This window comes from Stegodyphus dumicola, chromosome 4 (assembly GCF_044657685.1).
Source record: "Stegodyphus dumicola isolate Sdum_Otavi_A_Nest chromosome 4, ASM4465768v1".
In the NCBI taxonomy this organism is placed as follows: Eukaryota; Metazoa; Arthropoda; class Arachnida; order Araneae; family Eresidae; genus Stegodyphus; species Stegodyphus dumicola.
The window spans coordinates 494,863-521,763 of record NC_140771.1 but is presented as its reverse complement, the minus strand read 5'-3'; positions in this window follow the sequence as shown (position 1 = coordinate 521,763).

Genomic DNA, 26,901 nt, shown 5'->3' with positions numbered 1-26,901 from the left:
ATTCAGAATTAAAACATATTTACAAATCTAAAATACAAAGTAAATATATTTAAAAACAATATAAATCACAAAAATGGTCTGTATCACACAAAATTCAAGTTTGCAATCTTTTAAAATTCACAAAACAGCAGAAAAAACATTAAATTTTAAAATATAAATGTTCTGCTCAAAATAAATAAATCGACCAAGGGGCCAAAATTACATTCAATAATGCACCAAAAGATCGATCAGTTATTCCTGGTAATATTCATAAACTCAGATCAAGTTTTTATCAATTGGCCAAAAGTCTTATGTAGGAAGTGCAAAACAAGAAGCCTTCAAAGGTAAACAAATAGCGGCCACATTAAGCCTAACGTCACTCAAAAAGTTTAAGTGCAAATATTAAATTAAATATTCAATCAATCACTATGCTTTTAACCATGGACTTAAAGTAAGTAATAAAGAGTCTAAAACATAAATCAGAAGTCATTTGCGCAGTAAATCCATGAAATAATAAGCAAAAATCTATTCATCGTATGCTAATGATCCGGCTAGCACTTGCAGAAATTCAAAGTCCGTGAATCTTCAAAAATACGACTTCTAGTTCGAAATAAAGTTATAAAACACAGATCGGAACACAAAACAAGTCAGAAAAATGCACTTTAACTCACTTAATTCAAATATTTACCAAGATATAAGCATATTCAAATATTTACCAAGATATAAGATTGTAACAGAACAAGGCACAGACTACCTAACCAGGAATGGCAGAGTTGATGGAATACCTCTGAAATGGAATACCTTGCAATTGTGGGAGATCGAACGCATGCTTGCAGCCATGATGCATGGTGTTGTTTGAGTGGAGAAATAAAATGCTTATATCTTAAACATACAGGTAAAAGAGGAAAGCCTCAAGGTATTAATTTTTGTAGTAAAACATTTGCAAAATCCTCTTATTTTAGGTATGCAGATTTTAAGAGCCGCGAGGGCCAAATTGAATTTTCAGGATAGTTCGATTGTGCTGGAGATGGACCAGAGGGTGGTGGAACCAGTGAAACAACCGCAAGTTGACCTTAGCCATTTGAATGACCATGAAAGTCAAGCCATCCAGCAAGTGGTGAGTACTTTTTCAAACTTGTTTTCAGAAAGGCCTGGTAGCTGTCAAATAGTTACGCATGAGATACAGTTAACTGCCGAAAAACCTTGTAGGACTAAACCGTATCGTTATGATAAACAAAAAGACCTAATCATCGAAGAACATATTCAGGAAATGTTAAAGAACAAAATAATAACGCCCATAAATAGTGAGTACGCGTGTCCAGTCGTACTATGTAGGGAAAAGAACGAGTTTCCTCCTTCGGATAAAAGGGCTTGGAGGTTTGCTATCGATTACAGAAAACTTAATAGTATTACTAAATTCCCAGTTTACCCTTTGCCGGTTATAGAGGAAATTATTAGAAAGATTAAATCTACAAGATACATGACTACTTTGGACTTAACGTCTGGCTACTATCAAATAGCTATGAGACCCGAAGACATACATAAAACCGCGTTTATAACAAAATCGGGCACTTATGCATTTTTACGCATGTCCTTTGGGTTGTGTGGGGCCCCATCAACATTCCAGAGAGCTATGGACATTGTTCTAAGGCCTGTCCTAGGAAAATCAACTTTAATCTATCTAGATGATATAATTATAACGAGTAGTACGTTGGAACAACATATTAAAGATCTAGAAGAAGTTTTTAAATTATTAAAAGAGGCCGGTCTTACAATTAACGCCTCAAAATGCAAGTTCGCAACTAAAGAACTTAAATATCTGGGTTATAAAATTTCGCAAAAGGATATAGAAACTCAAGATTCAAAAATAAAAGCAATCAAGAATTTCCCACCTCCTAACACCGCCAAGAAACTTTCTTCTTTCCTTGGGTTATGTTCTTATTATCCGTCATTCATAAAAGATTTCGCTAATATTGTTGAACCCCTGTTAGTAATTAAAAGAAAGAAAAGTAAATTCACGTGGACAGCGGAAGCAAATACCGCATTTGAAAGATTAAAAGAAGCGCTCATCAATGCCTTTGTTTTGAAATTCCCGGAGGGGGACGAAAACCTGGAAATTGCAGAAACATTAGCCGTATTAATGGCTGTACAAAAATTTCGAGTTTATTTCGGCAAAGCGCCAGTAACAGTCTTTTCGGATCATGCGGCTTTTAGTAGACTTTACTCGGGGAAAAAGCTAACGCCCAGGTTAATAAGATGGGCTTTAAAACTCCAAGAATATAATCTAATAATAAAATATAAACCGGGTAAGGAAAACAATGTAGCTGACGCACTTTCTTGTATAAAACTGGACGATGAAGGTAATAAACTTAAATGTGCTGTGTTGACTTCAAAAATTTTAGATTCTAGAGATACAATTATCGCTGAACTGAAAGCTGATCCTGAATTTGGAAGTATCTATGCACATTTGAAAGACCCCGAAAGCTTTGAGCACACAGATATCGATGAGATAAGAAATAGAGCAGAAAACTATGAAATAATAGATAATTTATTATTTTATACGAAAAAAACAAACGAAAATCTCGAGTACAAACCAGTCATCCCAGCCTCGCTTCGATTAAGCATTTTGAAGGAATTACACGACGCGAAAACAGCGGGTCATTTAGGGGTCAGAAAGACTTTAAAAAGGGTACGCGAGGCGGTATATTTCTCGCAATTATACAAAATAGTAACTGCGTATGTCAGGTCCTGCAGTCAATGTCAGTTAATAAATGATATTAATTACAGCCCGGCCGGGTACTTAAATAGCATTCGCGCTACATTTCCGAATGAAATTTTAGGCATAGATCTTCTTGGTCCTTTCCCCCAGAGTGAGTTAAATAAAAATAGTTTTCTTTTAGTAATTGTAGATCACTTTCAAAATGGACAGAAATTGTTCCACTTAAACGCGCGTCAGCCAAAACAGTCGCAGATGCATTCTTACACAGATACAATTTAAAATACGGTGCACCGATAAAAGTCATTAGCGATAACGGTAAACAATTCATTAGTCAAATATTTGAAAACATATGCACTGGACTTGGCATACTTCATATCAAAATGGTTCCGTATAGACCACAGGCAAACATAGCAGAAAGAGTTAATAAAAACATTGTAAAAATAATTCGCAGTTAGTTTAGCACACATCAGAAGCGCTGGGATGGCTACATAAATGAGTTAGCTTATGCTTTAAAAACGGCAAATCACGATAGTACGGGAAAAACCCCAGCAGAATTATTTTTAGGCTGAAAGTTAATTACGCCTTTCGATAAATTATTCTTTGTGCAGTAAAGAGAGCAAGAATTTAAACAGAAAGATGTGAAAAAACTTATTGACCAGGCGCTTAAAAGCTCGGATACGGCAAGAAATAGGCAAAAAGTATATTACGATAGAAAACGGCGTGAAGCAGATTTTAAAGTCGGGGATAAAGTATTGAAACGGAAATTTTCTTTATCAAGTGCCCCAGACAATTTTACTGAAAAGTTAGCTCCAAAATTTGAAGGCCCCTATGTAATTCAGGAAATCAAAGGAGTCGTATTGTACCTTAAGAACGAGAGAGGGGAAATCTGTAAAGCAAGTCCCGACCAGGTGAAAAAATACTATAATCCAAATGATTTTGAAATCCTTAAAAGTTTCTAGCAGGACTCAAGCGTAAAAGAAGTAGAAGGTCCAGAAATAACGTCACCTGTTCCACCACCCAAGAAGCAGAGAACTGAAGAGAGACCTAGCCCTTCTACAACCCAGGCGACGGTACCGAAAAGAAAAACGAAAACTTTCAGACTCCAGCATTGAAGAAAATCAAGAATGCAAAGCCACCGCGTAAAGAAACCTTGGTAAAGAGGAAAACACCACCTACAACGTATCGCAGTAGAAATTATACATCAAGGAGAACGCTCCCAGGGCCAGAGAGTCAGGTGCAAACAAGGCCGCCGTTCCCGAAAATAAAAAGACAGCAGGAGGAACGAAAAGACCAACACCAACAGAAGAAATTCAAGCATGACTCCAGACCGGAGGACGCCAAGACCAGCCGTCCAGGGTAAAAACGAAAAAGACAGCAACCCGATGACTACTACTCCAAGAGGCCAGCATGCAGAGCACGAAAAAGAAAAACTAATGTGGACGACACTCAGAGGTCATTAAGGAGAAGATTGACGTCCATGAAACCTATAACGTGGGAACAGTTCTGCCAGAAAAGAATGACGGAGTTGCAATCATCGAAAACTCAAAGATAAGTTAAAATCTTCTATAACATTTTTTTCTTTTGTTCAAAAATGTTATGCGTAAATACGAAGTTCTATGTTTTGACGAAAGTCAATGTGTGTCGGTTGAGACTTAGTTTTGTTTTACCTTATTTAGCTAAGGAAAAAGTATTATTTTCTTTCAGTATAAAATCTAAGAACAAGCAGATTCTGTTGGTCGAAAGACTAATTCTGTTATGTTAAAGCCAAAATTTGGCCGAAGATAAAAATAACTTCGTATTCTTGTATTAAAAAGAAGTTTAGTTTCAGTGCCGCCAGCTTGGCGAAGAATGAGTAAAGTAAAAATTTATTTTTCTCTTATTAATTTTATGGTAAATTGTAAAAATTCATATGTATTAGAATTTTGTAAATATACGTAAATACTTGAAAGTTATGTAAAAGTAGCATTTAGTCTAGAAGCATAAAATTTGAGATGCTAAAAGTAAATGCTCAAAAGCAATGAATTCACATTTAAGTATTAAACTGTAGATAAAATCATGCTTTAGAGCGAAAGCCTGCATGTCTAAAGATGAATGAGGGGGAAGTTAGAATGAATGTGTTTTGTAGGGTTCTCCACCTACACTTGAATTTTAAGAATGTTAAAGTAGCTCATCGAGTTGTAGAATGTCGAGTAAGGTGTGTCTATTTGGTCGTTGAATTCTAACAAATCATTGTAGAAGTGTTGTAATACTAAAACACGAATATTCCCGTTTGACACCACACATGGTGGAGAGCCAGGGTAAAGTTAAATTAATGTTTGAATATTTGAATGAATGTGAATTAAGCAGTAACTAAGGAAAATAAATCGTTTAAAAACAAAAAATTATTCAGTGTCAAGAAAGTGTAAATTATAATGTATTTAGAAAGATACTGATACTTATTCCTTCCAGCTGCTGGAAGGAAAAGAACAAGATTGATTGCTGAAGTCCAGGAAAAGGTGCTGTAAGAAGAGAGATTTAATTAAGTATACTCAGAAATTTTATTACCTTTTGTGAGATAAGATTTTTTTTATGTAAACGAGACTCTCAAAATTTAGTTCAGAATTGTAGAAACCTTTCAACAGGTCGTTTGTAGAACCTGCTTCCAAGTTTTCCAAATTCTGGCAGCGGGAAATGTAGGGTTTATATTTATTTTAACTAACATTTATTTTAAGTTTAAACTATCTTTCCTGTCAAGCCTTACTTTCCCCTGGAACTGCCAATGCCAGAGGTGCCCGCGAACGGGCTGGCTGCATGGGCGTTTTCGTGGATTTCCCCATGTGTAACGTGTATACGAGCGAGTTTCCCTTAGAAAGTCCTCCACGAAAGGCATCCTTCCTCTTAGGCAGATAGCCCTAGTGTGCTTTGCCATAATTAAATACACCACACCGCCAATGCCAGAGTATGTAAATTTTAGTAGAACGCGCAAGGATTCAAATTATCAGCGGAAGTATTCTGAGTTATATAGAAAGGAAACGAGTTCGAAGTGTGCTTTCTTGCTTCACGAGTGTGGAGGTGGCTAGTTAGAAATTGAAGAACCACGCGTTTTGGCTTGTGTGCTTGCCTCGGCAAATGGTTAATCGTTCATTGTAATATTCAGAGTTTGCTGAATTATCAGCGGTACTTTAGAACGCGGTGAGGTTAGTTACGTTTAGAGAGCCTCGTAGTTAGTCTCTTGTTATTATCTCTTTTTAGTTTCTTATTTTTATTTTACCGACGGGTCGGCGTAGTTTGTGAGCGTCAAGAGCACGCACTTGTAATTTATTACGTTGAATAAAAAGGGACTTAAACCCTTCTCAAGACTCTGTCTAATTTCCAGTTTCAGCAGTCGCCACTTTGTTGCGTGCAGGTTGGAGGCGCGCAACTTTACAGCTTTTATGAGAAAATTTCTGGATCTAAGATTCAAAGTGCAAACATTTTTAAGGACATACACACACACAAACACAGAAAAATTATTTTTGCCTTGAGATTTTTTTTGGTGAGTAATTTGAGGAGCTACAATTCTAAGCCTTCGATTTAGTTTGTTTTAATTTGCGCCATTGTAGAAATACGATTCGAAATCCAAATGTTTGTGGGGGCACACCTTCACAGAAAATTATATTTTGCCCTTAGATTCATTTAAGGTCACGCATGCAATCCTTTGTCTAAATGACATTTATTTAAGTACAGGAAAACTTATTCTTCAGTTGCAGAAGTGCAAATAACCTTCGAAACCTAGTCCTGCAAATTTATGAATATTATGCCGATTCTTGTTGCTCTTATTCCTCCAATAATCTTTATTCAGAGTGTTATTTTATGAAAACTATATTATAAGATTATTCTGTATAGAACGCAAAAGTATACTTGTTTCACTTCTGTTATAAACACAATAAGAAAGAACAGCAATAATGTTTATGATCAGCTGCAGTCATTTAGAAATCTATCAAAGAATTAATTTAAAATACGAAAATCATAAAATATAGCAACCGATGCGCAAACAAATAAATAAAAAGGTCAAGCAGTAAATTTGGAACAGCGCATTAGAAATTTTCAAAAGTTGACAGTGAAAAGACTCTCTTTTTACATATTATTTACCAATTAAAAATGCAGTGATTCCTTTAGCAGCGACCAACTTATTTAGACAACAGGGCAAGATTCAAGCTTAATCTTCGATATTTTAAGTTACGCTGGTGTTACTGTCAATGCGAATGCATTCCATAAACATTAATCGTTATCTTGATACCACCTTCAATGTGGTTACATCACATTCCACAACATATAACAATATATTACAGCGGAAAACGGACTATAAGCAAAGAAGCCGCTGAACATCAAGAAGAATAAAAGGCGTAACGCTGAACATCTCGTGCGAAAATACCTGTCAAACGATGGCGTATTCCACCCTCTTGTGCAATGTAAAGAATTGAAAGGAAAATAGGTTGCTATAAATTAAGGAGTTCGCCAAGAAAACTAGTCTTTGCTCAACCTGAAAAAAAAGGGGGGCCAAGATAAATTTTTGAATTTCTCTGCGAATTTCGCACCAGATTTTACAAAATTTAAAATGTAAGCATAATTTGAGTCGTAGAATCGAAATGTGTAAAAAACCTGGTATGTTATTTTAGAAAAAGTCCGATTTTGTGTCAAAATACCTATGTTACAAGAGTGCTATATATAAATCTAATATACATCCTAAGTCGCGTTTTCGAGACATGTAAAACGGAATTTAAATTTCGTCAATCGTCCAAGTAGAACGAAAGAATATACCTGTCCCCCCCCTTTTTTTTTTGCGCAGTGTACTTTCATATTTCCTGGTCTAAGTGGGAGCAGAATCTTTCTTCGCTAGCCGGGGTCTGAAGCACTCAGCGCCATAAATTTAGATAAAATCTGGTATTTAAAATTATTACAGGTTAAATTTTACTTTACGTAACTAATATCAGAACTCGGGAATGATTTTCAGTGTGAGATATTATCTGTACCATCTGAGGACCTATATATAAGGCAGACGTTTAACGTTTAATAAAAAGATATCAAAAAAGAATACATCTGTCTGGTAAACAGTAAATCTTATGAGTAGTACTATGGAAGTAATGCAGCTGAATGTGTACAAACTCTATAATTGTCTCTGATTTCCACAATAATTAATGGAAAGAATTTAGCTCGAGAACTGTACTGTAGTTTAAGATCACTAACAAGTTTCTGTTGTTATTGATATGCCCTTTTCCACCATTTCTGAGAATTTTACTGAAATTAATGATCTTTGCAGAATAAGACTGGCAAGATTCGAGAAAAAATGACGACTTCTTTCCAGTCATCGGCATCGCAAGAAAATGCCGATGTTGTTCTGCCCTGGAATGAATTCTTTTTATATCCTGGTACTCGAGTCCAAAAGAATTCTAAGATTCCAAAAGTGTTAAAATAATTTTAAAATGCAATAGTCAGCATTTGTTGTTACATATTATTGCATTTCTTATGGCCTGAATTTTTTTTTTTCATTATTTAACGTTTTTCTGTCATATAATATATTAAGAAGTTTCCTTTCATCCCTTGCATTGCTAAACATAACGCGTCATATTTTAAAACCAGGTTTCGAGAAAATCGTGAAGGCAATGGATTAACAGTTATTAAACTGAATTTTACAAATCCAGTGATATAATTTACGCAGAATATTCTTCAAACAGAACTACGTCCTAAGCGAAATTTAATGCAGACGAAAGTTGTATTTGAAATGACACTTTGCATATCATTTAGTGCATTGGATTTAGATGTTCTCTGGTATTTAAGTCTTGTTGTCCATTTCGTCTCGATATCGAAGTATTGCGTGTGATGGAAAACGATTACTTAAATTTTTTGAATGATCATCATCACTCTGTTTCTTGCGATGGACATCATTTTACAACAGATATCATACATTAAACACGTTTCATTATTTTGTCGCCCGCATGTAATGGCAATTTTCACTATAGTTAGACATTATTATCAGAATATATTATAAATAACTGTACTTGATTGTGTGTTAGTTTCCCATGAGGCTTTCTTGCACTTTCGCATGCGTTTCTGTTTTCCTGCCTAGACAAATATTCATTGTTTGCAGTTTTTAAAATAAAATGTAAATGACAGAAGAAAATATAAAATTATAAGTAATATTAAATTAATTTAGAGAACTGTAAAGTTTCAGTAGGAAGTGAAAAGGTCACTTTAAATAGATTCAAAATAAGACAGAAACTAAAATATCTCATATAGATTTGAATTATATGTTAAGAATTGGTATATACACGTGTTTAAATCTAGGATTTTAACTGGATGCTTTCGTTCCATTTCAATTTCTCATCTACATTTACCATCCGAGAAAAAAGATGTACGAATTGCTTCAGACGTTGTTTGCCGCTGGCTTAACGCACCTATAAATATTCCTATGGTCTTTGAATTATTTCCCATGGGTGGCAGTTCACGCTTTGCAGTTTTCGAAAATAGAAAAAGGCCTGCAAAAATTTTATCCGGTATAGTTTCCATAACTTTGTATGTTAATTTTTTTTTAGAATTTTGTGTTTTATTTATATACGTATGTCTTCATTTTAAGATACCGTCAAATACAGTCACCTTCGGATGGTCCTTATACATTCCTAAACAGGTTAAATGATGTTGGGTACGAATCTGTAAGGCATCGAATTCTAACCTAAAGTCGTTGATTAAGACTGGCTATCCCCTTACTGGGGTCATAGTACATAGTACGCATAGTGTACATAGTGTAAATATTGTAGTAAAACCATTTGGTTCTAAATTTTTAAACTTTTGCACTTATTCATTGATTTAGTATTTGACTTATTTTATGGTAATAACAATTGTGCTTAAATTATTATTTATTTATAATTTAAGTATTATATAATTATAAATAACTAATAATTTAAGTATTGCATTCATTTGAGGGTAGTGTTACGAACTTCGTACATAGATAGACGATTTTCATGCAGTTGTATGTGAATTTGTTGTATTTGTGTCGTTATTGTACGTAGCTCGAATTTGGAGCCTTTTTTTTCTTTTACAAAAGTATCGTTTCACGAAATTTTGTTTAACAAACTGAAAGATTTCAGAGCGAGCAATGGCAACACTAAAAGGAAAAAAATATTCTTATCTCCACTGCGCGATAGTGTTTGTCGGAATTTCTCAAAATATTCTGTTTAATTTTTTTTTTCACAAAGTTATGTGCTTGTAAATTGTTGGTGTATGTAAATAAAGAAAACGCTTATTTAGCGTAGTATAAAACCTGGAAGCTTTCAGATTTTTTTAATCTATATTTTATTTTTGTTTGAATGTGTTGGCGTTCAAAATGTTAAGTGGAACGAAACGTTAGATAGTTCTGTTTATTTGTTCGAATTTTATTGTTTAAAATTATTACCAATTGACGAGATGATTTGATGCATTAAAATATGAATAATTAATCGGAATTTTCTGAGTTTTAGTTTCAAATATTTTTAAATAAATGCATTTCAGTTTACATTTTATATCTTTTTGAAATTTAGTAGTTGTAATGTTTTACTTTTGTATTCCCTTTAAACACGTTTTCTAGGATACCATATTTTTTATTTTCTGATTTTAAATTTTACCTTATAGGACGCAGGATTTGTTAATATTTAATGGAAGAGAAAGTAGATTGCTCTGTTTGGTGAACGTAAAATTGGGAATATTTATTCTTTCAGTTTTAAGTCGAGATGCGCATTTCCATTTTTTTAGACAAGTTTTGATTCAAACCAGTAATGGATTAAAATCCCGCATTTATTTTAATAAAACTGCATCGTCTCTTTGAGACGAAGTGGTGGTTACGAGGGTGTGTTAAATCAATGTTTGTTGAGTATTTGCGTTTGTCGCTGATGGCTGCTAATTGTGGTCGCGATGTATTTCGGAACATTCAATTTGCAATGCGAGTGAAGGCAATTCAGGTAATTTAAAACTGGCAGAATCTGTAATCAAATTAAAAAGTCCTCACCCACACATTTTTTCTTTCAAAACATATGCTTAAACCAGTATGGTTTTTCAATTTGAAAGTTTGGATAACTTTTGCGAAAAATAAAGTTAGGCTAGACATAAAACCCAGTTATGTTACATGCAGGAATTTCTATAAAGCTAAACGCTAACGGAATGATTTATCAATCGACCCTGTTAAATAAAGGTAGGTAATGCTATTCATTTTTACCAAATGTAAATTTTGATTTCTAATAGAATTTTCTATATTTACTTTGCCTGCAAATTTTAGTATTTTAATTAAGCACTACCAGTTGCTATTTGATTGATGATTAATAATACCATGAATCATTAATATGAAGGGCATATTTCTTCAGCATTTCATTTACTGAAGAAATACACTGTTCTGTTTTTTTCAATGATGTGCATAAAAATTTAATTAAACCAATGTGTTTCAGTTTACTTAATAATGAAAATAATGTAATGTCAATAATTTAATACGTTTAGTAACGATTAGAAATAAAGATAACTGTAAAAATACTAGAACCAACACAAAGAAAATTTATGAATTTTTACGATCCCATAAAGAATGGCCGAAGTAACACTAATTTGTTACACCTAAATGCTAAATTAGATTCTCTGATCTACAATTTTACATAAACAATCAATTTCTTGAGTTTTGGAGCCGTTGAAAGTTTTTGACAGAAGTTAACACTTTTCAACGAATATTTTAAGTTATTACTAATTACATACCTTTAGGACATGATATAACTTTGCTAAAAACTCATGGCATGGATATTTGCATAATTGGAATTGGTCTTTCATTTAGCTTTCAACAAGGTTTATTGTTTGAATTCGAAGCTTTAGTTCTTGTTCACTATAGAAATAAATGGTTTTATATCGCCGTTTCAAACACTTCCATAGCTGCTCAACAATCGAAAGTTAATTTAGCTTCCCCGATATTGTATGTTAGAATGATTACGTGACAAATCAGCACCGTTAACTCTATAATCGCATTGACAAAGAGTGGATTAGTATTTCTTGGAAAAACGAAGGTTGAAGATTCTTCTTCTCCATTAAACTATGTGGACGAACATAGAGAAGACATTATTCAGTTTTACTCTTTCTATAACTGGTCAGAATGCTTCACATTAGCAAAATTTATATCACGAACATTACTTGAATTTTTGCAAAGACTAAATTTGTATGTTTTGTGTTGTGAAAAGGAACTAACATATCAAATTATTTCTACATCTACTTTTATTTCTAAGTTCTTCTACAGTCGGAATTGTACTTTCCTGTGAGCAACACAATTTGAATATTTAGAGGAATTCGATGGAGCATATACTGAAACTTGTAAGGAATGTAAAAATTAGCATAATTCTGTGGATTATAAGCTTAAAAATAGCGGAAAGCACCGCTTCTGCTCTAGAAAAACCTTTAGTTCTTATGACTGTGTTCTTCGGATAGGATCCGGTGTCCCAAACCCGTGCCTGGTGGCCTGTGACCACTTAATAAAGTCATGTTAAATTCATGCCTAAGCGAGAGGGTCGCTATGTCATAGTGACTACCAGATCTCCAACGCCGTCTGATTTCCTGATCACAACAACGAAGACAAAATTTTCGGCAAGTATCATATTTCAGCCTTGAAATCATTTCAAGAGCGTAATAAGTCCCCGACTTTGGGTGCAGTGGTCCCTTGAAGAAAAGGGAACACCAAAACGTGAAATACCCACAGAGCTTTGTACGCGTTTCATTAGAACCTCCTGAATCTAGAGCTATTTCTCATAAAACCTGTGGCTATCTTCTGTTCCACCTACTGTAGAAAAAACGCAAAACGTCAGTTTCTGCTTCTTGCTGGGACGTCTACGAAGTCAGATGAAATGTCGCAGAACTATTTGGTTGTAACCGAACAATTTTATCGAATGCCATTTAGTAGCGACGAGAACAACCTGCAGCAGTCGACGTACGGCTGCGATGAGAATGGATTCTCCAATCCGTAAGTCGAAAGTTTATTCTAAATTCTAGGTATACTGCTTTTTTGTTTGTACCATTTTTATGATATTTGTTTTTGTTTCTGTACTTTGTTAATACATGTGTTTAAAGCTAACCGGCATTTGCGTTCAAAGGAGAATGGTTACACTATGGTTAAGTTTATAAAGCAAAGTTCCCAGAATTCTCACTAACCTAGCAATGGAAGTTTCCAACAATTTCCTTGCCACTTCCTTTACTACCGTTAACGATATTTCCTGCATTTAAAAAAACATGTTAGATTTGCACGATGAATGAGGATTCGTGACGGCTCTAGCAAACCTCTGATATATCAGCATTACTTACTTTCTATCTTTTACATTCCTTTTTAAATTGTATTAACTTGGCTGTATTTGGTAAGGTCGTTAATTTATTGCCAATAAGAAAAAGTATCCTCAGAACACGCTAATACGTCTTCTAAGGAGGTCACAGGCCACGAGGGACGGGTTCCACGAAGGCTTTTCGCAAGAACGCATTCATAGTCAATCCTCTAGGATAAAAGAGGCAGTTTTCCCATCATTTTTAAACCTATAAGCCACAGAATTTTGATTATTTTCTATATCCCTTACAAAGTTACATAACATGACCCATCGAATTTCGCTAAATATCCAATACATGGTGAGCACAATACAGTGTAATTCGGTCGAAGGTGGAGGCTTAGAAATAAAAGGAGGTAGAGCAAAAATTTGATATCGTAATCTCTTTTCAAAATCAAAAGAGCGCAAGTTTAGTTTTTGTATAACTTAAGCTACTTTCGTTACAGAAGTGTTGTTCATATGAGGTAATATAAACACTTATAGAAAGCGTAACGCAGAACAATGTCTTCTGTACTTAGAAGGATACCAATCTTGAAATGTCGTTTTGCCTAGACGTATTAGTGCATATTTTGTCCGTGCAATAAAAAAGAGAGCAGTGCTGATTTGGTGCTTCATTTTAACTTACAGTATCACCTGGACTACAATCTGAATTAGTAGCAGTTTTGATAGTATAATGTTAAGCAGATAGGAATTGTTTGGCACCTCGATATAAAATTAATTACTTCTGTATAGTGAACAAGAGCTAAAGTTTCGATTTCAAATATTGAACAGTCTTGTGTGCTTCAAATGAAAGACCTATTTTAATTATGCAAGTGTCCATATCATGAGCTTTTTAAAAACAAATATTATAACCTAAACGTAGATTTTAATTCCTAATTACTTACTTAAGTAGTCGAAGGAAGCTTCTAATGTATTGCTGTTCAAAACGGGTTGTAGGTAAAAAATAATTAATTGTCTCAAAACCGAAGTTAATATTTCATATAAGATTACAGATGAAAATCGTACATCCTTTTAATTTTATTGGGATCCGTAAAATATAGAAGCTTTCTTTCCGTTGGTTCTGCATTTTTTTGTTACGTTTATTTTTAACTCATTTTGTAAAAAATGTTAAATTAGCAATATTAATTTGTCACTATTAAAAATTAAACTACGTTGGTTAACTCATTTCTTATACACACCCGTTTTTAGCACAGTTATTTAAATCTGGTTACGAAACTTTTGATACATTTAAAAAAACAAAGAATGAAGCTGAATCTTTCTTCAGTAAATGAGATGTTTTCAGTAAGAGGAGTTATTTTTATTTAACATATGCGATGTTACGTCCATTGGATAAAAGTTTGGACAATCTTGATGTTGAAAGTGTTGCTGAGAGGTAAATGTTTGAGTAATAATTTAGGGACTGTTTCTACTTCTAGCTTTATTTGCAAGTCAGTCTAGAAAATCTTAATGTTTTTGAAGATTCTTGGCATTATTAATCAGCATTTCAATAACAACTGGCAGTTGTCAATTAAAATGCCGAAATTAGCTCGCACAGTAAATATAAATAGTTCTATCAGAAATCCGAATTCACGTTTGGAAAAAAATAAATAATAATAATATCTATTGATATTTAATAGGGCTGTTTGATAAATCAACCCATTTATCGTTTAGTTTTAAATAAATTTCTGAATCAATCGTTACTCAGTTTTATATGCAGCTTAATTTATTTTTTGAAAAATAATGTCTAGATTAGTATATTCCGGTAAGATTTAATTAGCTGAATTGTCTATTCTAACATTGCAAATTCAATTTCCGGAATACATCACGGACAAATATAACAGCCAACGCCACCTACAGAACAAGCAAACTATCTTTCTTTACTAAACCACCACTCTGCCTTAAAGAAGCAGCGCAGTTTTACTTAAAAAAGTGCTCCACCTAATCTATTTTCTTTACTTTTCGCAGCTGTTTTTAAATATTTATACCACAAAAAAATACGAAAAAACTGGTGGTCAAGCATACAACAATTCTTTATATTATCTATCAGATTAGATAATGTTTCATATTGTTTCATTCTATTTCTCCTTCGGGAATGAAAGCTTGTATTAAAAAAGTCGATTTTAGAATTTTCATCGAAAGTGAAAATGCAATCTTCACTTAAAATTCAAAGAAAAACTTCTTCCACTTTCACATTCACCAAAACGTATAAGCTTGCTTCTCTTTCGTTAAATGTTTGCGGTTAAAATATATGTCCTGCAAATTGATCTTCATTTTTTATTTCAGCAAACATATTGCGGACACAATCAAGTTGGCACAGTAATTGTACCTATTCCAAGAATTTTTACATTTGACATATATCTGCAGGAAGAAAGAAGCAGACAGCAATGCAGCTAAGACAAAGCGCAGGAAGCAAGCGCGTAATGTTCAGGATGAAATCTTAATTCAGACTGAGTTAGTTTAGGTTCTGGATGCATTTTGATTGGATAGTTAATAGTACTATAAAATTACCATTGGCTGTTAGAGTTTTAATGCCATTTACATAATCTGAATTATGTAAGCGTAATATGACATGGATTAATCTAGAATAACGCAGTGCAGAGAGGGGTTGCTATTTTTAGAACTGAGAAGAGAAAGTTACATTGCTAAGTTAATTTTTTATATATTCTGTATTTTCCTTACATATTTATGATTACAGTGCAAAAGAAGAAGGAAAAAATCTGAAGGCTTTCAGAATTGTTACTACACCCAAACGGGCGTTTTTTAACGCTTTGTGTATTACCTTTATTTATTAAATATCATGTTGTTTGCATTTAAACCATGAAATTTTATTCTTCAAACTACATCACAAAATATTTTAAAAAGCATATCTTTAGAACTTCCGATACACTGTATTGCGCGCTGAAGATAAAAATGTTCCTCCCCCCGCACACTGCCAATGATGCCAATGATTATAAGTTATGGAGTTGTCATTGCTTGCTTTCAAAACGCTGAGTTTCTTAATCAAAAACTACTGAATGCTTTACAAAATAATTACAAATTGTTTTCTATTAAAGGACACTATAGTGAAATTCCATTTCTTAATATCTTGCTAGTTCATAAGGACTTAATATTTTTAAAATATTCTCATGTACAATATATGCAAACATAGCTTTAATAATCAATACTTTAATAATCAATGTACTTTTGATTTTAGCGAAAACTGCCAAGCAAGTCTATTATCTTTATCCTATTTATTTACTTTAACATGAAAAACAACTGCCTCTTGGCGTAAAACAAATTCATTACTCTAATTCATATTTGAATTTAACAAGTGATATTTAAATCGTTTAGCAACTCTTGTTACTATATGGCTTTTGTTAGATTGTCAGACTGAGTTGAATGTTATTGAAAAAACCATTCTTTGGTATATTTCTTCCATGTTAAATTGAATCATTCCAAATTGTTAATTAGTTTTTAATACATTACTCTAGAATTTAACAACCTAGTAAAGGCAAACGTTTGCTGATTCATAATTTAAACTTAATGGGTTTCTCAGTTCTTAGTGAAATTTAATGAAATGCCTTAAAATGAATAACGTGTCTGTCTCATATCCATTTTGTATTTCCTATATTACATCATTTTCCAAAATTAATAACTTTAAGTCTACTTTTCATTTGCTTTTATGCGGTATAATTCTCTAAAATTGTTTTTCCACTTTACTATATAATTTCGCATTCATTTCTAAAACATTTAGCTCAGAGATTCCTTAAGTGTCGGTCTCCAGCAGAGAAATATGTGTAGCGGTGAGAGGCTTCGAATCTCCTCCCCATTTTGGAAGTACCACAGCGGCCGACCGGCAAAGTCCCTGAACACTGGTGGTTCAGTTCGTGGTTCGAATCCCGCGAACCAGCTGGCTGCATGGGCGTTTTCGTGGTTTTCCCTGTGTGCAACGAGCCAGTTTTCTTAGAAAGTCTTGCCCGATCGCATCCCTTCCCTTAGGCATATAGCCTAATCACATAACTTCAGGATCTGCCATAATCACATAAACCAAAACAAATGTCCCCGTTTTAGCAAAAATCATACAGTTGGACCAGCCGACCGACAGTAAAATCATTGAATTATCATTATTGGTTAGAGCTGGAAATAAACCTCAGAGAACCTTGTCGCGTTTTTTCCTGTTTTTCTCCACCTTTTAACATTAATACGAGCAGTGTTCCTTAGAAAGTCCTTCACGAAGTTATACCTCCTTTTATATTAATGAAACTCGCATACTAATAATATAATCAAATAGTTCGAGGACTTGGAAAATACTGCTTCAGTTTACTGGTAATACCAAAACTCATTCGGGGGGGATCTGGCAAATAAGTTCATTAGGACTCTTCGAAGTCCGTATTATAGAATGTCGATAATTCGGAAAAATCGTAACGTTGCGTCCGAAAACATAATCCTGCGAAAGAAATGATTTGATCCAGTCATCCTAAAAGTGGAAAATAACAAAGTTACTTGAATGGAAGTCGAAAATGTTTTTTACTCGGAATTTTAATTTTCAAATAAAGTGAATACACAGAACTTTAATAAAAAAAAGACAAAAAGTTTTGTCAAGCCGAATTGATATGATTAACTTAGAAAAGACCGAAAAGAACGGAAAAATGTATGCAATAGTTAACGCCGCATCATGAATATTCAAACATGTACTGCTATGCTGCTTTTAAATTTTTTGTTTCTGTTGATTTACATATGGCGTAAATGGGAGTAAAATTATGTTCAATAATAAAACTAAAAAGACAAAAAAAAAAAAAAAAAATGGGTTAGTAGGAGGGAGTGTAGGAGGAGACTGGTAAACTGCGAAGTCAAAAAGAGCGTAAGAAACCATAACAAACTCTTTTGGGGAATCGTTAAATTTTTAAACCCTCCATATATTTTTTATAAGTTTTTAATTTGTCCTTGAATTTAGAGACAAGTTTACAATCGCAAAGTAGGAAAGCCATTAACCGATATCCGATAATTGAAATATCGTCAATCATAACTTTGCTATGTCTCGCTGATTCTCTAACGGATATTGTAGCATTGGATATTCTAAGTATTGGAAACGTGCTTCAGAAAAATGCATCTTTGTCTAATTCTTTTCATTTTTTGAAAATGCGAATTTTTGTTTGGAAGGATTATTCGAATTGGTAGCTTCTCTTCTTTCAGTATTCAATACATTTTTAAGATGTTTGAACGATCTTTATTATATTATCTTGCAAACAGTAAACGCGCTGCTACGACACATGCAATTAACACAGAGCATTTCCTAAATACATATTTTCATAACTGTAAAAGCATTGCTATTTCCTACAGGAAATAAAAATCACATACTGTTTAATATTTAGATCTCTTATAAAAAGTACAAATGTATAAAATGTACTGTATATTACACATTTGATAAAATTATACGTTTCTTTTATATGACATATTTTTACGTTGATGAGCAATGCAACTTTATAATTTATAATTAAATCAATACCTGGAGGACAAGACAGGAAAATGCCTTGCAATACTATGTCAGTATACTATCTAATTTCTCCGGGTTAATTTCTTTCTCCGATGCACAGTCTCAAGTTACTTATTTACAAGCGCATTCTCAGACCATTATTATGTTATGCAAGTCCAGTCTGGGCTCATACAAGAAAAGCAAATAGGCAGAAGCTCCAAGCATGCTAGAATATGGTGCTAAGGCAGATAACCAGTGCCGGCTGGTACATCAGAAATAATCGAATATTGGTGTAGAGTTACTTAGAGCCCACTACATTATGCAAATAATTAATTACATTGTATAAATTTGTGTTACAAAATAGCAAAACATTTTCATGCAAAACAAATATAATTGATAACTCCAGTATTAAAATTTGTACTTATGACTACAATAATTTAGACAATAAGGATGGGCCCTCACCCCAACTGAACAGCACTACTATGTAACACCACTACTATGTTATCAAGAACCAACTGTTTACACGTGCCATAATATTTTCCGTATACAAGTATCTTCTGCACCATGTGCGTATTTATGTTATTTGTAATTGTGCTTACTGTATATTTTCCACATGTTATATTTTATTTTGGTATCTTATGATCTATAATGGATTCAGGTTACTAAATATTTGCATTCAACCATACCATGTATTTATCCCAGCATCACCAGCTCGACTGCTTCTGCGAAATTAATAGTTCTTGACAAATTGCCTCTTTGGACTAATAAAACGTTTTGTTACTGATTATAGGCATTTGTTACAGGAATTTCTATGGACAGTATTTAAAAAAAATTCATTTTACTTACAATCTAAAAGCTTTCAGGTTTTCTGCATTACGCCCAAAGGGGCGTCCCTTTAACGTTTTGTGTGTTACCTTTATTTATTAAATATCATGTTCTTCGCACTTACACCATAACATTCAATTCAACAGCAATATCGCAAAATAATTTTAAGATGTGCAACGCTTTAAAATTTCCGATACACAGTCTCACGGGCTGGAGATTATTATTATTTTTTTTCTTTTCGTACAGTGTTGCCATTGCTCGATTCGAAATCTCTGAGTTTGCTAATAAAAATTTCCTTAGTTGAAAAAAATATGAAATAGAAAGTAAAACAAATTTCAAATTCCAAGTTTCGGCTTCCAGATAACCATATTCGGTAGAAGATTACTTTATTCATAATTTGATGGCTCTAGGTACCGTAGTTTTCCCCCAGTGCGAAAAACATACATACATTTATGTAGCATCTTCATTATTTAATTTCTTTAACTATAACTGAGGGCGATAATATTTGGTGGCGACAATTTGAAAAGTAAGCCAACATTTATAGTGAACCAACGCAAATTAGTAGCTCTTCTGGGCAAATTGCCCCTTTCGACTAATGGAATTTTTTGTTGCTGATTATAGACACTTGTTACAAGAATTTCTATAGACTGCATTTAAAAAAGAATTCATTTTACTGAAAATCTGAAAGCTTTCAGGTTTTGCATTACGCCCATAGGGGGCGTTCCTTTAACGCTTTTTGTGTTACCTTTATTTATTAAATATCATGTTCTTCTCACTTAAACCATAAAATTCAATTCAACAGCAGTATCACAAAATAATATTAAAATGGGCAAAACTTTAGAATTCCCGATACACGGTCTCGCACGTTAGAGATAAAAATGTGCCCCCCCGTAAAGTGCTGCCATTCTTCGTTTTGAAATCGTTGAGTTTGTTAAACAAAAATTCGTTAAAGTGTTACAAAATATGAAATCGATAATAATAGAAAATTTAAATTCCAAGAATGGGATTCCAGATTACCATATTCTGTAGAAGATTACGGTATTCAAAATTTGATGGCTCTAGGTACCGCTGTTTTATCCCAATGCGAGAAGCATACATACATTTATGGAGATTCTTCATTATTTATTTTCTTTAACACAGGGCGATAATATTTGGTGGCAACAATGTGAAAAGCAAACCAACATTTATAGTGAAAATGCCAAAACGAAATTAATAGTCCTTCAGGTAAAATTGCCCTTTTGAACTAAAAATAAAAAGTCGTTTGCGATTTCCATGGGAACTTTGTTTTCTTTTTCTTGATCGCGCTGCCACAATAGAAACGCACAACTAAAAGATGTCACAAAACGGTATATTTTCACGAAAATGAGTTTGTCTTGTTGGAATGAAGCTTATGCAGGTTGAGCTGTCAAATACTCGTACTTTGGAAAATGCGTTCTTAAAATTTAAAACAAAATTCAAATTTCTTAATGAAATTCGTCTGACAAAGAAGCAGGTTCCCATCCGATGATGCAACCGATATTTAAAATTATATTCACAGTTTGAAATCGTAATTATTATAATAAAAATTATATAAAGAATTTGTTACCCACTAGTTTACTCATATTCTATCACGCTTTATGTGTTTTAAATTACTACTCATAAATGCCTTGGTAAAATATTAGTACTATTTTTATTCGATCAAACTGTTTTGCCTATTTTAGGCAGAGCGGTGGCTTTGAAATAATATGTTTTTCTTCTATCTACTGCTTTGTTTTTTGCTTACATTGTTTCTTCAGTTTACTTTTCACCGCAAAATCGTTCTGGAAGGTTTTTCAAAAATCTTGGGTTTGAACGTGTGTGGCGATGATTCAGAGATGATTGATTATTTTTTATTAAAAAGTAAAATATTCTGCAAAAAGTGCCAATAATTAAATATTAAAGCAATGGAGATTTTTTAAGCCGAGTTTGTTGGTATACAAGTAAATAAAATGCTTGCACAAATGAATAAAATAATCCTCATAGTTACCATTTCGATGTTTGATAAACAGAAATTTGGGATGTGACTTAATAATAATTTAGAGTTGCTCTCTCAGTGTAATGTTGTTTAAACTCTTATAAAATTTGTTTCACACAAATGCTTCCACAAATTGTTACAACATTTAGGCATTTCATCGCCTTAGTCATATTCACGTTCACTTGGCTCGAGAACTCACTGAAGGACTTCTCACTACAATGCCCACAGTTGGATAATCTGAGATTACTGGCAAGTAATACCTAAACAGCAGAAACTCAGTATAATCACATATGTGACAAAGTATCAGTTATCTTTCACTTCATCTGAGCTGGTAAAGCGTAAGAGAACAACAATAAAATGATTCACTTTGAATTTTCCAATTTTTGGCTATTTTCTCCTTTCTGTTAACTTTTTGAATATCGGATATGGAATGAGATGATCTTTAAAGATAGTAGGTGCTTCGAAATTTATAATCGTCGGTCTTTTGGTATTTAATTAGGAAAATTCTCAAAGCAAGACTCAGTGTGTAAGTACTTAAAGTTACTGAGAAGTACTGCTATGTGCAGTACAATTACTTCTGCATCAAGGTATAAAACCAGCCCTTTAATCGCTCTGTCAAAGTTTTCATATAAACGTGGATTGCAGTTGAAATTCAACTAGTTTCAAAAGAATAAAACTTCCAGATTTATTTTGCGATGACGTGAAAACAATATGTATGTGTTTTCAAGCCACGTGGACATATGAGCAAATTATGTTCCTGAACACTAGTACTTCGATCTAAACTCGATTCTAAAAGGACTGATTGCATGGGTGTTTTCATGACAGGTCCTCTGTTTAAGGAATATACTAATTAATTTCGTTTGAAACTCCCTCCAAGAAGGTCTTTGGCAGACAGTCAACGTTTGCTTTGCTATAATCAAATAATACACTTATTATGTTACATAAATGACCTTGCCAGTGGGAATATAGAATAGATGGATAGATAAAAAATAAAAAAATAGGTAAACACTTTATTTGGCGCCCTAATACATAAATGTAACCTAGTAATTAAAAGGTTCTTTTCAAAACACTTAGAAAAGGCAACTAAATATAGATTTGTTTACCGGTGTAGTACACTGCTGATCGAAAGTGCATACTGAATGCAAAGTCTGAACTTAAAAAGTCCTTAAATTTTATTCGTCGAAGCTCAACTGTCATTGCGGAATCTTTTGTGTTTGTGGAAAATGTAGAGGAAAAAATGGAGTAACTATTATTTGGATAGGTGATACCTGCCGAAGGAAGGTTATTTGAATGAAACCGGAATAGACGTAATTTCTGAATAATTTTATAAATTGCAGAATAGATTTCTTGAATTCTTGTTATCGTTCACCCCAGATAGCTTGCTTTATTTTCTATATATACAGTCAATAATCTATATGTCTATTCGATATACGATACAGCTTGTTTTTGCCTAGAAACTCTAATTTTAATTGTAAAAATAATTTTTAAAGTATTTTAACTGAATGTGGCGTTTCATACTTTTTATACTTTTCAATTTTTAATGAAGGTATTTTGAGGATTTCGTGTATTTTTGCCTTGCAAGAATTGAATTAATTGAATGAGAAATATATCTCTAATGAAATTAGAGGGGAAAAAATTAAATGAAATGCACCACAAAATACGTATAAATTGAATATTCCCTACAAGAAATTCATGTGGTGTACACATCAGATATTTTTTAGCTTCGTGATTTATTACGTGGAAAATAAAAAGTTCTTTATTTTATTACAGTGGGGAACTCACTGGCAGCTGAGGGATGAAATTACTGATCACTAGAATGTTTTATCCAGTTCGAATCAACAAAGGATGTAGCATGGATTTTCGTTGAGACGAAAAAAGAAGAAAATTTGCTGACAAAACTAGATTAATACGTAACACGTTTAAAATACGTTTTAACATTTGAAAGTTAAGCAAGAAGCCTTTACTATTTTAAATACTTGAATTTTTTAAACATTCCGGTGAGGCTATAGAAATATTCTTCTGAGTGAAAAATTATTCAACTTTTTTTTAAAGCCTTAGTAAGTTTTTTCAAAAATTTTTTAAATCTTCAAACTGTTAATTTTATTTCACTTGAAGAATGTGCATTTACACAAATGATTTAGAATGTATCTCTAGAGAAGTTTTTCAGAAGTCATCTAGGCCCACCAGCGGCCGAGCGGTAAAGGACGTTGAACACTGGTAGTTCGGTCCGAGGTTCGAATCCCGCGAACGGGCTGCCTGCATGGGCGTTTTCGTGGTTTTCCCCATGTGTAACGTGTATACGAGCCAGTTTCCCTTAGAAAGTCCTCCACGAAGGCATCCCGCCCTTTGGACAGATAGCCCTCGTGTGCTTTGCCATAATTAAATAATCCATAATCCAGTCCGGAAGTGTTAGAGAAATTAGAATGACCGTCAAACACACTCTAAATCAAATTTCTTAGAACACTCTAAAGCCACAGCTCTGAATATAAAGGCAAAGCAGCTTGATTTGAACACATTGCGTGCACGGTCGGAGGTTCGTTCAATTTTCAGTTTTAAAATTTATGTAGCACATGAGGATATAAAAAAACTGGTAAGCAACATACTGGCTATCAATTGTTTTCTTAATATAAATAATCTCAATCTAAATTTAATTAAAAAAAATACATGGCTTTATCCAATTGAAACTTGTTTCCATGTCAGATACATGTAATGAAGAAATCTGAAATTTTTTTGAACTTGAAAAACTAAATTTCCGAAGTATTTGAGAGTCCAACCTGTATCATCCGTGAACGTGTCGTTCTTTTCCAAGGGCTCCCGGGCTGAAGGGTCCTATCCCTATCGAAGTTTTCTTCCTTATTCGACTGTTGATGTTGGTAATTTTTATCAGGCATATCTGACAATCAATTTATATGTGCAGGAGCGTCGATGTTATGGCATAATCGAAATTTGGGATGATAAAAAGCGACTGCAATTAGAAGCCGAAGGATAAGTCCGCAGAGGCAGCTTTTTACGGTTAGCGTGCAGTAGTGGGCAGCAGAGCTTCCTTCCTCGGTGATAGCTGGGCTGGAACTGAGGTAATCGGGCTGGAACTTGGAGGAGCTGGTGGTGGGTCACGTGCTGTGTGGCATCCAATGGCGTCTCTTCAAGGAGAAAGTTTGTGGTTGAGCTGAGGGTTATCACATGCAAACAGTGTTGATTGGTGGCTATGTTTGTGATGGGTAGTGTGTATGTTTAATATTATAATGTGCCTTAGTCAAATGAGAAATTTTCTTTTTTTATCAAAGATTTTTTCTAAGTATTTTATATTTTTTTTTCATATCATTTTTTCTTTTTTTCCCATATTTTTTGGTATATTTTATCATTTATACATACATAGATAACATATACATATATTTTGTTTTATATATATATATATATATATATATATATGTCATAATAAAAGCAAAGGAAATGACGGAACACTGTAGATGCGTGATTAGACCCATATTGAAGAAGAATTTTGATTGCGTAGTATTTAAAGATTGGCAGTCGAGGCAGTTTTAATTCCATTTTTATTTCCAATTGATATTTGTGGCCACAATCACTTGGCACTCGACGTGCCTTTTCACACAAGATTTACATTTTTATATATTGTTAAGATAGAAAGCAAGCCAGCGAAATTACATCTTAGCAGAGTAGAGGGCAAAAGCTGAAGTGCGTAGTTATGAAAGACGGAAGTACGTGAAGAGAAAAGTTTTGGTTTACAAGGTCAGTTTCAGTTCTTAATTATTACGTCATCAGAGTTGCGCGGGCCATAGAGTGATCTAGAAATGACGCAATGCAGAGAAGTTATTACGATTTTAGAATAAAGAGGAAGAATTAATGTTTTTAGTTATTCTGATTCATATAATTTTATCTTACATATTCCCCCCTTCAAAAAGAAAAAGGTGTAGCGACAGAGAAGCATTTTGAAAGAGAAAGAGTTAAAGCACTAGCAAATGTAAAAAAAAAAAAAAAAAAAAAAAAAAAAAACATAAATCATAAAATTTTTGTCCTGTAAAGTATAATTTATAAATATCATGTTTTTAAAAAAAATTTTTAATTTTTAGAGTCCTATTCAATTTTTCAGCATTTCAGTCCAAAAGTCTTTTTGTTTGAGAATTCACATAATCATAATTCTTCAGGGAAGGTTCTTGTTATTACAGAATATCACAAAAACTTTTACATAATCATTACTTATAATTAAATGTAATGCACATAAATATTTATGATACCTATTTCCATACTGATAAACTATAATTTAACATCATAAATAATAGGATTAAGATTTTCGGAATTTATGGTTTCACCGTTATCATCTTTCATTGACAATTCCTGATTTTACCAAACTGGAAGCCTCGCAATACTTCTAAACAAACATATCCATCAATAGGGCTGTCCTCTTGAGCTAACCAGTGTGTTCTCTGCACTAGTGGCCCAGGGTGCCTAGGCAGTTACTTGAAAAGACCTCCGTTCCTTGCATTAAGGTAACTGGCCTTTGAGAACTGCATTAATACATTCCATAATAATATAATAATAATATAAAAAATTTACATGCATTCATAAAATGAGAGCTTCCAACATTATCTTGCATGAAGAGGGTAAAAGGAACAACTGTACAGAGGTAATTACAGGCCTCTGTTGAAGGAACCAGTACACCCTCATCATACTATACTTAACACACAATAAGTCATAAATCTTAACATGCATTTACCATAATTTCATATTACTTATCTGTAATAATTTCACTTATTTTTACACCTACTTCATTTTTAGAATAATTATAAAATTCCTATTCAAAATTCTCAACAAAATTTCAAAAACATAAAAACTTATCTTAATATCCTTCCCTATGAATAATTTAAATAGCTTAAAATTAATTACTTAATTTGCTCACACATAATTATGAAAAATTAGAAAAATTAATGAACAAGAATTTCAGATATTCTCAAAACAAATTGCAGAAATTTTAACCAAAGTTGAAATGAAAACTATAGAATCCGAACCACATTAAATAATTTAGATCCTGAGCTAGATTCACACGAATGGAATAATTTTTGAGCTGTTGAAAAACCGGAAGTGCAAATAATTTTCTGTCGCACATACTTGCAAACACTAACTCAGATCGACCTTGAACACGCTGTAATGCTGAATTCCTAAACGGTAATTCACTGATGATTTCCTTTTCACTAGGAATTCGAACTTCTCAATTTATCGAGAGATTACTTTCAATCTATAAACACTACGCGTGATTATTTTTTTGAAGCATTTGCAAAACAGCACAGCAGAAGAATGATCTGTTATTTTTTAAACACTGAAAAAACAAACTTGATGATTCACTTCTTTCACATTATCTTGGATTTATCACAAAACGATGATTTGAAGAGCTGAATTAAATTTTCCATTGAGGTTTCAGGCTGCAGGAAACTATCCTTACCGGCTTAATTGTCATAATAAAAGCAAAGGAAATGACGGAACACTGTAGATGCGTGATTAGACCCATATTGAAGAAGAATTTTGATTTTCGAATCCTACCGGCTTAATTGTCATAATAAAAGCAAAGGAAATGACGGAACACTGTAGATGCGTGATTAGACCCATATTGAAGAAGAATTTT